The sequence below is a fragment of the Columba livia genome, chromosome 13 (genome assembly GCF_036013475.1).
Source record: "Columba livia isolate bColLiv1 breed racing homer chromosome 13, bColLiv1.pat.W.v2, whole genome shotgun sequence".
Lineage (NCBI taxonomy): Eukaryota > Metazoa > Chordata > Aves > Columbiformes > Columbidae > Columba > Columba livia.
Window position 1 is genome coordinate 8,817,684 of NC_088614.1, and position 12,099 is coordinate 8,829,782.

General features: G+C 38.2%; 1 long non-coding RNA gene across 9 annotated transcripts in view; it reads left to right on the forward strand.

Annotated features, from left to right (window-relative positions):
* The first annotated feature begins 1,615 nt into the window (after positions 1-1,615).
* The window catches only part of LOC110360378 (uncharacterized), a 32,575-nt gene continuing 22,091 nt past the window's right edge, over positions 1,616-12,099 (forward strand). For 3 of the 9 annotated variants that reach the window (XR_010465940.1, XR_010465942.1, XR_010465946.1), the window contains exons 1-2: positions 1,616-1,984; positions 9,540-9,612. This is a non-coding gene — a long non-coding RNA (uncharacterized LOC110360378). The remainder of the gene's footprint in view (positions 1,985-9,539; positions 9,613-12,099) is intronic. The other 6 variants (XR_010465938.1, XR_010465941.1, XR_010465943.1 and 3 more) reach the window with 3 other exon arrangements.

Here is a 12,099-nt window from a genome sequence, read left to right on the forward strand (position 1 = left end):
AAGGAAAACAGTGATCCAAGTTGAGGAGCCACAGGCTGTGAGAGTATTTTAAAGCAAGTGCATGCAAATGGAGATTTTGGGACATTGACATCCCCAAAACCTCTAGAACAGCTTGTTTTCTTAAATAAAGAAGTTTTATAATAAAATAAAATAATAAATAAAAGTTTTGAAAAATAATTTGCTAGGATCCATTAACCTTAAAAACTTCATGCTAAAGCTTAAACATTTTGCTTTAAGAAAAACAATCAATCAAAAACCAAACACCCTTCCCCCCATGAATTAGCAGTTATTATGTTTGGTGAAACTCCAAACAAGCCTAGATCTGTAAAAGATGTTACTTATGTGTAAACATGAAACTCCGCTGGCTTTGCATTTGGGAATTTCTGTGGCCTTGCTTGTTGGGGACCTGATTCTAGAGGCAGCCTTTGCACTGTAACCTGCAAAATGCATTTTGGGACCCAAATCCCTAAAACATAATGGATATCAGAGCACAGAAATAGTACAGGAGCTATGTGAGTGAATTCTGAAGGAAGCACTCAATGGATAAACTCCTAGATTTCATCAAATCCATGTATTACGGTTACTTTGAAAAGAAAGCAAGAAGCTGCTTGCACATTCATGTCTAGGTTTGACTGCAGTGAAATCAAGGTCATTCTTCCTTCGAGCTGTAGAAATTGAGACCTGGTTCCCTCTGTCCTCTCTTTCTTGTGATGCCAGCTGAACTGCAGCAAGGGGAATAAGTTTTCAAGCTCTTCTTGGTTGTCATCAGTTTAAAATTCTCAGTTTCTTTTTGCAAAGAAAGGGCTGTTTGACTGTCAAGTATCTTTAGCTTTAAAACGATACATTCTAGTTCTTCTTTTTTTATTCTTTCTAAATCCGAAGGGCCCTTGGCCATGGCTTCATCCTTTTTTCCCACAAGACCCACTGATTAAGTCAGTGGGAATAGTCAGGGTTCAAAGAAAAAATGTTATTTCTAGGTAAAAAGAATGACTTGAGTTAGGAGGATTCTACGTTAATGCTTTTCTGTCACTATTTGAATGTATTTGGGGTACATGAATTTCAATATATTATTCTCTTTCGTGACCTGTAATAATGCATTTTTTAAAAGAAGCTTTTTTTTTAAAAAAAAACAACTTATAAGCTTGCATCAGAGCTGTGGCTGAATTAATGCTTAATATTATCAGGGTTAAAACATCATCTTTATTTGAATGGCAAAGGAAAACCTTGGTGTTATTCTCTTTATATACAAAAAAATATCTCCAGCAATAATATTCACTGGTGGTTTCTATGTTATCTGTGGTACTTTCAGTAACTTTAGTACAGAGGGAGATGTTGCTATATCACTAGTTCTGTACTGCAGTCACTCCTGATGAAATTCTCTTTCTTTTCACTTCTATTGTCTGCATTGCATTACTAGAAGAAGACAAACAGATCTGGCATTCACGCTGTTATGTTCTGGACAAATACATGATAAGTGTAATTGGAGACTTTGCAGTGTAAAAATGATTAGAAGAGGTAGATTAATAAAGAGGAAGGCTAAGGTGAAGAATGGTAACATGGACAGACAATTATGAGTAACAATTGCATTTTAGCATTGCTGAATCTGTCTCTTTTTTCATCTTTGTTTTTTAGCAGTTGGAACAGGGATTTCTGTAGAAGTTACAACAATGCTATCCTCAAAAATTCAGTGAGGGATTTTCGACTAGCTCACTTGCAATGACTTTATATTTTATTTTATTTTTTATTATTTTGAGCACTGCAACACATCCTCTGTCAACTCGGACTGAAATTGACTGCCAGGAATAAAAATTCTAATTTAGATTCTTAATTACTTGCTTTCAGGTATGCTCATGGATCATCAGAGGCTAACAGAAACTGCAATGACTGTGTAATAATTTTGGACTGGCAGTACATTAAACAAATGTATTCAGCCACAGAGGTTTGAGGACGCAGTTACCTCGGGGACAGCTCCCCAAGCCACCACGTATGTAACCTCAAAGCCACTTGAATTGTTGCAGATCTGTGGACAAGACGTGTAAGGATTCAGTCAAGGAGAGAATCTAGTCGTGATGCTTGAATGAAGAAGTTCTTTGTAGGTTTTGTCCTGTTAGTGCAGAAGAGAGGCTTTTTTGTAAGTAGCACGTTACTGTGTTCAATTATATCAACCCACTGACTAGTTATGCCCATTCAGAAGCCTGCTGGTAGGTGGATAAAATTCTACACTGCTGTCCCTCGAGGGAGAGCTATTTAATCAGCCTGTCTTTTGGGAGGCAATTCCTGCTAATTTTGTCCATGCCAATAGCTTCCTTATCTTTAACTGGACACTATCTGTTGGTAATATTCTGGAAATTTTTTTGTTTCACCAAAGGAAAAGTAGCAAGAGCTATTCAAGCCTTATTCCATTTAGTTAACTACAGTAGTACAGTACGTTACAGTTCCTTTCTCATTTTACTGGCAAACTTCTGTTTTGCGATATTTAATTTACATGGTAATTCTAGTAAATAATTTTCAGCAATCCAGCAAAACTGTTGAATCGAGAGGATCCGAGATCTGTTGCTGTAAGCTGGCAGGTGATGCTGGTCACCTGGCAACAGGAACAAATAGCATGACAGAAAGCGCTGCGGCAGTGGGAGTGGCAGCTCAAGGGTCCTTTCTATAAACCAGTGAGTTCTTTTGGTTTTTACTAAGAACCAGTCAGACTCAGTGCATGATGCTGGATGACGGTCTTATGTATATTTTGTGTCTTTTCAGATTTAATATTTAATTGTGACACTGATTTCTTGTTTGCTTTGTCAAAGATACTGTTTTCTTGTTTGCTTTTCTTTAGAGTGAACTCATTAGCCAATATATCTCTGTTTCTATACAACTATGGTTTGTGTTGGGTAGAACAAGAGTATCTGAAAAGTAAAAGGTTGGAGTGCAGGTTTGCTTTGTTGAGAAGTTAAATGAAACTACAGCAAGGGTGTGTTACTATATTTCCTTGTATCTTACATTCCCTGGAAGAGCTGAATTACAGAGGGTAATCAGTGAAGAGGATGTTCCTGTTTCATAATTGCTGTGTGGTACTTCATGAAACTGTAGCAGGCTACACAAAATTTTTGCAGTGATTTAGAGAAGTGCCTTTTAAAATAAAGCAGCTGATTAAACCACATCAGTTTAAGTAAGAGTTGCATAAGGAGGGTGCAAGGTTTCAGATGTACTATTAGATGGTGATTAAATATAGTCCAGCCTTACAGCACAACCAGGATTGAGGCAGCACTGAGGAAACGATGCTCACAAGGACAGATGTCCTCCCAGTCTCTACACAAAGTCAACATCTGATGTGCAGAGATGGCTGCACGTCATGCTAAACAGCACTATCTGCTTTTGCTCCAACTCAGCTGTAAGATGACGACATGATATCTGATGGAATTGTTGTCAAGGCGAGTGAGCTTAGTTTAACGCAGAAGAGGAGCAGAGTGGGCTTGCATGTTGTGCTATGATGATGCAAACATCTAATCTCTTTGTTCAGCTATTGCCTTTTTCTAAAACTCTCTAGGACTGAAATTAGTGTAGTGGGGAGCTGTTTATGATGAGGCTTCTTGAACTTACTGCAATACAGTAATTGTATAGAATAATATTTTACTTGCAAATGCTTCCCCATTGAATCACTTGGCTAAGTTCAAATTAAACCACTGTTCAGTGTGAATGAGGATGACAGAGTTTAACCATCAGAGAATAAAAAAAATCTATCATAATTTAAGTTGTACTCCCTACCACTTTCCCACTTTTCTGCAGGAAAATGAGCTTTCCTTGTTGCCAAGAATAGCGCACTTTGAGATATTCCAGCTGAAGCGCGTAATGTATGAGTCAGCCTGAGTTTGCCTTTGAACCAAAAGGTTCATTAAAGTCTACAAAGTGAGGCTAAGTTTCAAACAAAACCCAAGAAATGAAACAGGGCAAAACTCTTCAGTTTTGATGAGTTGTACTTTGAATTTTGAGTGCATCTATGGAGCTTTGGGTATAGGAAACCAGGCAAAGACAAAGTTTACCAAGTTAATATGAATCCATTCTTTAATAAGCTTTTCTTAGAGACATAACCTTAAAGAAACGTCACCTAATTTAAAAATTTATCCAAAGGCCATTGGAGCTGATTGGAGTATTTTCTATTGACTTTAGCAGGCTGAAGCATCTCAGTACCACAGTTTAATGTGGAAATATGTTTTAGTGAAACAAGCCTTGTTTGCTAATACATGCAAGTAGCTTTTTACCTTGTTAATATAATGAAATACTCAATTTGAACAATAGTTTAGTTTAATTGAGCAGTTATCTGATAATCTACACATGCTTAATGGGGTAAATTTGTGAGGCAGGTGCAAAAAAAAACCCCTTCAGTAAATTAAACTAATACAACATTCGATGAACTAATGAGGTGCTTTGGGAGTTGCATTTCAATTAAAAATCTATGAGGATATAAACAACTCGTGGAAGTTGTTTGTTAGTTTTGCCTGCTTTCAATGGAAGTTGAGAATCAGTCAAAGGCTCCTTGAACACATGACTGAGTTGGAAATTAAAGCTGAAAATATGTTTTAATGAAGATATAACAGTTTCTCTTCCAACTGCATTTGGCAGTCCTACTTCTTAACAACCTGCCTGGCCTCACTTAGTTCCACACAGAGCGACTTGGATTTTCTCATAACACTTTATGAAAGGGCCAACTGTTGGGAATGACCAACATACGTCTCAGTTCCTACAGGCACAGTAGAGACTACCTGGATGTCTGAGAAAACCATTAGGTTTATAGACTTTAAGAATGAATACCTCCTGATACGCTTGCAATAAGCTAAGGGGATTGATCTTCAATGGTTTTCCAGATATGTTGAGAGTTATTCAGCAATTTGAAACCCCAGAGGCTGCAGCTGAAGCGGCCCAGAACAGATTTGCTTGTCAGCCTTGCAGAGGTCCAAAGAGGATATAGATCATTTGTGAGAGCAGCATGTTACAAATTGGCTATTTGAAGCAAAGCAAAGCAATAGGGAGATGTACCAAAGGGAGTGCCATCGGTATGACTCCTCTAAACCTGAACCAAAGTTTTTGAAGTTTCTGAGACTCTTTACTGTTAATCTAATGAATATTAAGCCAGATGTCATCTCTCTTTCGTGATGGTCTAGCAATGCTCTAATGAATTGTAATTGCATCCCTTGAATTGTGATCACAATAACATGAATTTATCACGAACATGATACATCTTCCTACATCTTTAACAGAAACAGCCAAGGTGAGGCAGAATTTATCTCGGGCTTTCTTTTCTCCTTATTTTGCAAAATGGAGAAAAATTCTTCTGTTTTGTTAATTTGTGACGTGTTGTTATATGTTCAAAAACAACACAGAGGGCAAAGGGATCCTGATTCAGACCAGAGGTCTAACAAACAGTCAACAGAATTTTATAAAATTACTGAAAATATACACCCTTCACATCAGGAAGGCCTTATTGAGAGAGAGGGGTGGCCTGCTGGTGTCTTAGAACTCAGATCACTGATTTTGATTGCTCTGGTGTTTTGCTGGGGAACAGATCCCTGAACAGGAGTAAAATGATATTCCTGTCTGGTCTCATCATCTTGGCATTTCTTCAGATATCAAACCTGTAAGTTTTGATTACAGGTTTGCTCCCAAAATAAAGTAGAATTAATCTTTTACAGGGAATCTAGTACAGGGCTTTCCACAAAAAGGTTACAAACAGTCTTCTAAGTACTCAAAATGGTAGAAGCATCATTCTTTACTAGAGCAATTGCAATCACAGGTTTGAATTTGGAATTTGCTTTTATTTTGTTAACCAGAATGCGCATACATATCAATTGAGGTAGGGTTTTTCTTGATAGGTGGACCTGTACTTTAGCATTTCACTTTTTTTTTTTTTTTTAATTATAAAAATAATGACTTATACCAAAAGGAAATTATTTGTCATGCTCAAAATATTTGGAAAGTTGCCCAGAACATGAGTTAACCAAACACCATACAACATCACGTTTAATGTAAATTACATTAGTTGCTCTATAAATTACACAATGGTTGGTATTTCCTATATCTCTACTGGTTTATCCCAAGGAGAATGTCAGTATGAAGATTGTGTTTTGATGATGCAGTAGACAAACTATACAGAGATATGCAAAATCTGGGCTTTTGAAGAGGATCAGGCTTTGGGCTGCAAATGGTTCCCATCCCGTGTTCTGCAGGAGCCTATCTCCAAACTCGCTGCAATGAAGGGAAAAACTTCTGCTGACTTTAGTGGCCATTGAATCCATATAACTTTCTGAAAATAGCTCAGACTTCTTCTGAAACCCATGGCAAAACTCCTAGTCCTCATTATGGTTATTGGTTTAGACTTTGTTTCTGAAGGTTTTTTTTCAACTTGCATATAGATACAAATTCCAGAATGAATGAGAATTCACGCAGCCATCAACATCTCACGGCAAGCACTGTTCTGTTTAAAGATTCAGCATTGCATTACATTGTAGGCTTTTGTTATTTTTACAAGTGCACAATTTCTCACAGCAATTTTTTAATGTCAGATGGGTGTTTGCATTGTTATGCTTAGCATCAACATTTACTCTTCTTAAATATGTTACATGACAAAAACAGAGTTTAAAATATCGATCAGTTTTGGCATTGCCATTGTGGCAAAGTATTTTAGAGATACCTGCAAGATATCTATAAAAATAGGTATTTCAGAGGAAGCATAATTCTCTTTGATGAAGTGCTTATTTTAAAGCAAAGACATTATCTGTATTGCAACCTTGTATGCTTTGGAGTTTTGCATAATTTCTAGCAATCTCAGTGTCTGAATTCTTCTCCATTATGTATTCTGCTGGTTAATTTATGAAGTGTGAGGGATAAAGCTGGTTAAAAATAAATTTACTCTGGTGATACTTCATCTTTTTCAAAAGTACGTGCTGTAATTAACATATTAATCTGTAACAAATGCTAAAAGTTTCTTCCTAATCACTTTACCATACATTTCAATTGACATTTCAGTTGTATTTCAGTGGCTTGCCATATCAGCCTAAAGTCATAAAAAATTTCAATCAAATTGGACATATTCATACTAAGAATCTGATTTTTGTATAAGATTCATTTGATTTTTGCGAAAAGATTCAGTAGTTGGGAAGAATGTGACTTACATGAACAAAAATACCATTTGCTAAATGCCAAGAGGAGGGAGTGGAATAAGAACTTGGAAATGATTAGGTAATATTTTAGATACACTCCAAGCTATCTCAGTATATGTTAAGTGAAAAGCATTACAGAGGCACATTAAGTTGCATCTTTATGGGGAATAAAAAGCTTACAAATCACAAAACCTGCTCCACTCTGGAAATGAATGTATAAATATGCTGGCATCATCCCGTGCTGCAGGTCAAATTCCCCTCTCAGCACAACAGCCTTACTCAGTTTAACTTTGGGAATAGTTTGAAGAACTTTAATAAGATTGAGTGAGCGATTTGTTTTGTTACAATGACATCAATATTAGGGATCTTAGTTTTTCCTTTCGATGTTGAGAATTAAATATGGCAGTACTGAGCTTAATCTGTAAGAGTTATAGAAGCAAGGTGATTACAAAAATACCTCATTTAGTTTCATCAGTTTTGTATTGTATCGGCTTTTCTCTCTAATAGCTGAGAGCATTTTGGTAGACAAATTATTGTAGTTACTTTACTGTTTTGTATTGGAGTAACAACTTAATGTGCTAGTCATGGGCAGTGTTCCACAGTGACAGACATAGCGACATCAGATCATGAATTGGTCCCTGCCTCAAATAGTTTATAACCAGCTATAAAACAACAGTTGAAACCTGATGATAGAGTACTGAGGTAGTTCTTGTGGCATAACTTTCAACATGGTATACTTAACCAAGCATTTATTAATTTTTAATCTATCCCCCCATAGCCTCTATAATAGATATTTCACTCATCACAGAAGAAGAGCACATTTTTCCTGGGATCATGGGAGAAGTGTTTCATTAAATAGGGACAACTGAGAGCTAAAGTGCTGAATTCCCCATTATCGCTCCTTCAGAAAAGAAAGTCCAAACCTTCAGATTCTCAAAACTACTGTTCATCTGTGATCGCATCCTGGCAGCCAGCAATTACATTTTCGTTAGTAAATGATCCATAAATAGAAGTTGTGATCCCAGGCTGGAGGACTGGGGGTGTGCAGGTAAAGAACATGGTTCCAGATCCCATCAAAGCATTGACCTGAGAATTGAAAACTACAGCACAATATGGAATTGTTCTGTTTGTGGCCCCACCTGTCATCCTTTCCTGAATTTATCCCACTTACTCAACTTCTCCTTATGTTGAATTTGTGTGTTTGAATTTTCCTTCCAAAATGAAGCTATTTGCATTTGTCTTTTTAACAGATTTTATAAACTTTGGGGTATTTTTCTATGTTGTTAGCTCACTGATAACCTTTTTTTCTGAAGTGCTTCTTAGGTACCTTTCTAACTCTGCATAGTTTTTACAGTTTGTGCCTAGAGAAGCCCTTTCCAGCCCACTTAACATATGAGAGCTCTTGGAACGGGTTTATTCAGCTCGTGTCCTCACTCCTTACAGTACCTGGATGCTGGATGGGAACACACAGCTGGGCTGTCCCAGGCCCCAGAAGAGCTGGGTGCAGCAACTGTAATGTAATTCCCCTGTAGCTCTCTTCCCTGAGGAGCTTTCTCTACCTGTAGGCATCTGCTGAAGATCAGCCCAGTGAAGGTGGCACCTGGAATGCCAGACAGTGGCACGTCCAGGAGCACATCAAGCAGAATCTGCAGCATAAACCCTTCAACAACCCGTGCAATAATCTATGCTGCTGTGCACGAATTATTGATCAGAAGCCTTACTAAATTTAAGACATGTGACATATCCTGCTTTATCCATTCAGCAAGTTACCTTGCCAAAGGTGGAAACCAGGCAAGTTTGACAGGATAGATTTGTGAAAAATGCCAGCCATTTTTTGTCACTGATAAATTAATTCTCTAATAATTTGTTCTAGTATTTTTCTGGGCACTTAAGTTAAACTAGCTCATCTGCAGTTGTCCGTATCTTCCTTTTCACTTCTTTGTGGAGTTAGGTATGGTATTTGCCCTTCTTATTCTTCTGTGGCCTTCCCTCTTCTTTGAAAGCGATTCTGCTTATGGGATCTGAGTTAATCATCCCATTTTGGCTCAGAGTGACTGCTGTGGCATGACTGGCATTTGATTCAGCACTTCTGATATTAGCATTTGAGAGCATATGGAAGAAACTGCTTCCTCTCCTCACTTAGTTAGTATTCAAGGAATGACTGGAGCAGAATAGACAGAGATGCCCAGGCTTTGCAGGATTATAATTAAAAGAGAACAAAGAAACTGAGAACAAAGGTGAAAAATAAAAGGGAGGGGGGTGTAAAAGAAAAAAGACCTAAAGTGTCAAAGAGTAATAAGAAGTGGATCTTCTGATTTAAATCACTGGTATGTTTTTAGGTCATTTTTAGTTTATAGTCTTACTGACTCTCCCTCTTTTTTTTGTCTTAAGCAGAAAAAGGAAGTTTTACTGCATCAAGTTGCTAAAAAATACTAACACTGGGAATTCCTTCTGCCAGAACATCAAGGTATGATGCATATGCCTGTATATATGTGTATTTTATAAATAAATATGTATATAGACATACTAAAATTGATAGTTGCTTATGACAGTGCTAAGAATCTAGCTGATGTAGGAATAGGTTTTACTTGGGATACTGGCTGTAGCTCATGGCAGTGACTGCACATGGGATCCCAGTCTTCCTGAATTGTAGTTTAGTCACTGAAAGACAAATTCAGTGCAGCTTAGCACTGGACAGCTGGTGCAACCCTTCTTTGGCAGGGTGTTGTTACAGATCTCCTCTAACGTTCTGGTTGGAAGACAGCTACCAACGAACTCGGCATCAGGGCACAGACACTTTGAAGTTCTCATCTCTTATATGATATAACACTCTGTGATAAGGGATTTGGCTCTCCATGCTTCAGAGAAAGAAACTCATTCTGTAACTGGTGTATTTGCAACTCAAATACATTCTAGTGAACTGACCACTGAAATTGTGCTTTGTTCTTACACTAAAAACACTAAACTATTGATTTGTATGGGGTTTGGTTTGATTTTTTGTTTTTTGTTTAATGACCCATTTTCTAAGCAAGGTAAAGTAAATAGCTGCTTTCTGTTTTCCAGACTGTTTCATGTGGGTGCAGCAGACAGTCTTCTAAAACATAGCTGCTGATGTTTGTTTTTCTTTTTTTTTCTTGGTTGGCTGGGTTTTTTTAATAGTTATGAACAAGTCTAAGATCTTTGCTATTCTCCTTTTAGTCACTTACAGTACACTACATTTATCAGTGAAAGGCCACTTGCTCACTGAGGCTTAGAATGAATATGCTGTGTATCTTCAGAAATGCCTATTTAAAAAAAAAAAAAAAAAAGCAGGGGCGGGATAACCTTCAAAAGGTTTTGGAAGAGAAGAGTAATGTACAGAAATGACCCACTTAGTCTCTCATCCATGGTATCCTATTGATCTTTGTTTGAATGCAGAAGGGGTTAATTTAGTTATGCCAAGTGTTTCTGTTCTGCTTACACATCACACATGGTTTTACTGCAAGCAGTGTAGAGGATCATCTAGTAGCATTAGCCCAAATTTACTTTTGAAATATGCATCATACATCTTCTAACAAGAGATGCTCAAACAGCTTTGGGAGGCCCACATCGCCTGAACTCTGCTCTTGCATTTGCATGATGCTTCTGGCTTATTTGCAGGGACATTTTTATCATGCTAATAACGTGCCCTTTTGTGGCTGGCAGGGATGAACCCCACTGAAAAATCAAGAGTGGTTATGGTGGGTTTTTAGGAAAGGTGGTTAATCTGGGATGAGCACAGGCAGGAAAGATGTCATGGCAAAAGTCTGTGTGTTTAGGAATAGGCTGTATGGCGGGTGGAATAGGGCACTGAGCAGAGTTGAGAGCAGGTCACAAGTCACAGAGATGAAGCCTCAAGCATCATCTTCCCACTGTGGATTTGTGCTGGAGTTTGCAAGAAGAGCTGTTCCTTTCCAGGGAGAGCAGGAATGTGAAGTAAACAGTGTGAAGGTTGCAGCGTGTCACCTGGCCAGGCCAAAGGGAGAGGCTGGAGGTGCTGCTGGGCTGAACCAGAGGACCACGATGTCCCCTCAAAGCTCTGCTCTGCCTGCACAGCCACACGGCGAGTGGCCCGTCCCCAGTGGTGAGGACCTGCTGTCCAGGGCAAGGTGACGTTTCTGGCCTGAGCAGCTTGTTTGCTTGGGCTCTCTCTGCTTATTGGGGTTCCAGAAGGAGGAACTGATTTCCATTGAGCTTTCCTGAACCATCTGCATTTCTGTGTACCTGTATCACTAAACTGAGGAGCCCCACCTTTCTTGATTGTTATCAGCACAGAAGATGATCTGCACCTCTGTACTCGGTGCCCTTCTTTGTACATGTCGAATTCTACTAAATCCCTCTGGTGAAAAACAAGGCAGGGAACCGACCTGCACATCAAAAAGGAAATGATAAAGGATTGATGACAGAATGTCACACTATGGGCACAGATATGAATTGTGAGGTTATGGCTCTAAAGGCAAAAATACCTGAAGGAATGAGGTCTGGTTACTGAATAATGGGAGAGTAACAAAGACTTTCATGTAGCTGGAGCAACTTGTACCCTTGGGGGCAACTCTGTAGCATCTTCTGGTGGAGACAGAAAGTGGATAAAAATTCTAATGTGATCTGGTTCACAAAAAAAAAAAAAAAAAAAAAGGTACACATTACACAGGAATGCAGTGAAAAACTGGGTGTCATTGAAGGTATGGAGAGGAGGAATATCAGTATGTAACTCCTGGCAGGGAGAAAACAAAACCCCATTGTCCTATTGGATGTGTTCAACAGCTGCTAAAATATACCAGATGATCAGAGATGAGTATATTATAGTATTGCATATGCTTTCAGATGCTGGTTATAGACTAGGGAATTTATGAAAAGGCTACTGTATTATTAACAAAAAGAAGCTGTAATAAAAAAGGCCAGAGAACTGAGTGGATAAGCTTTTAAGGAAATTAGG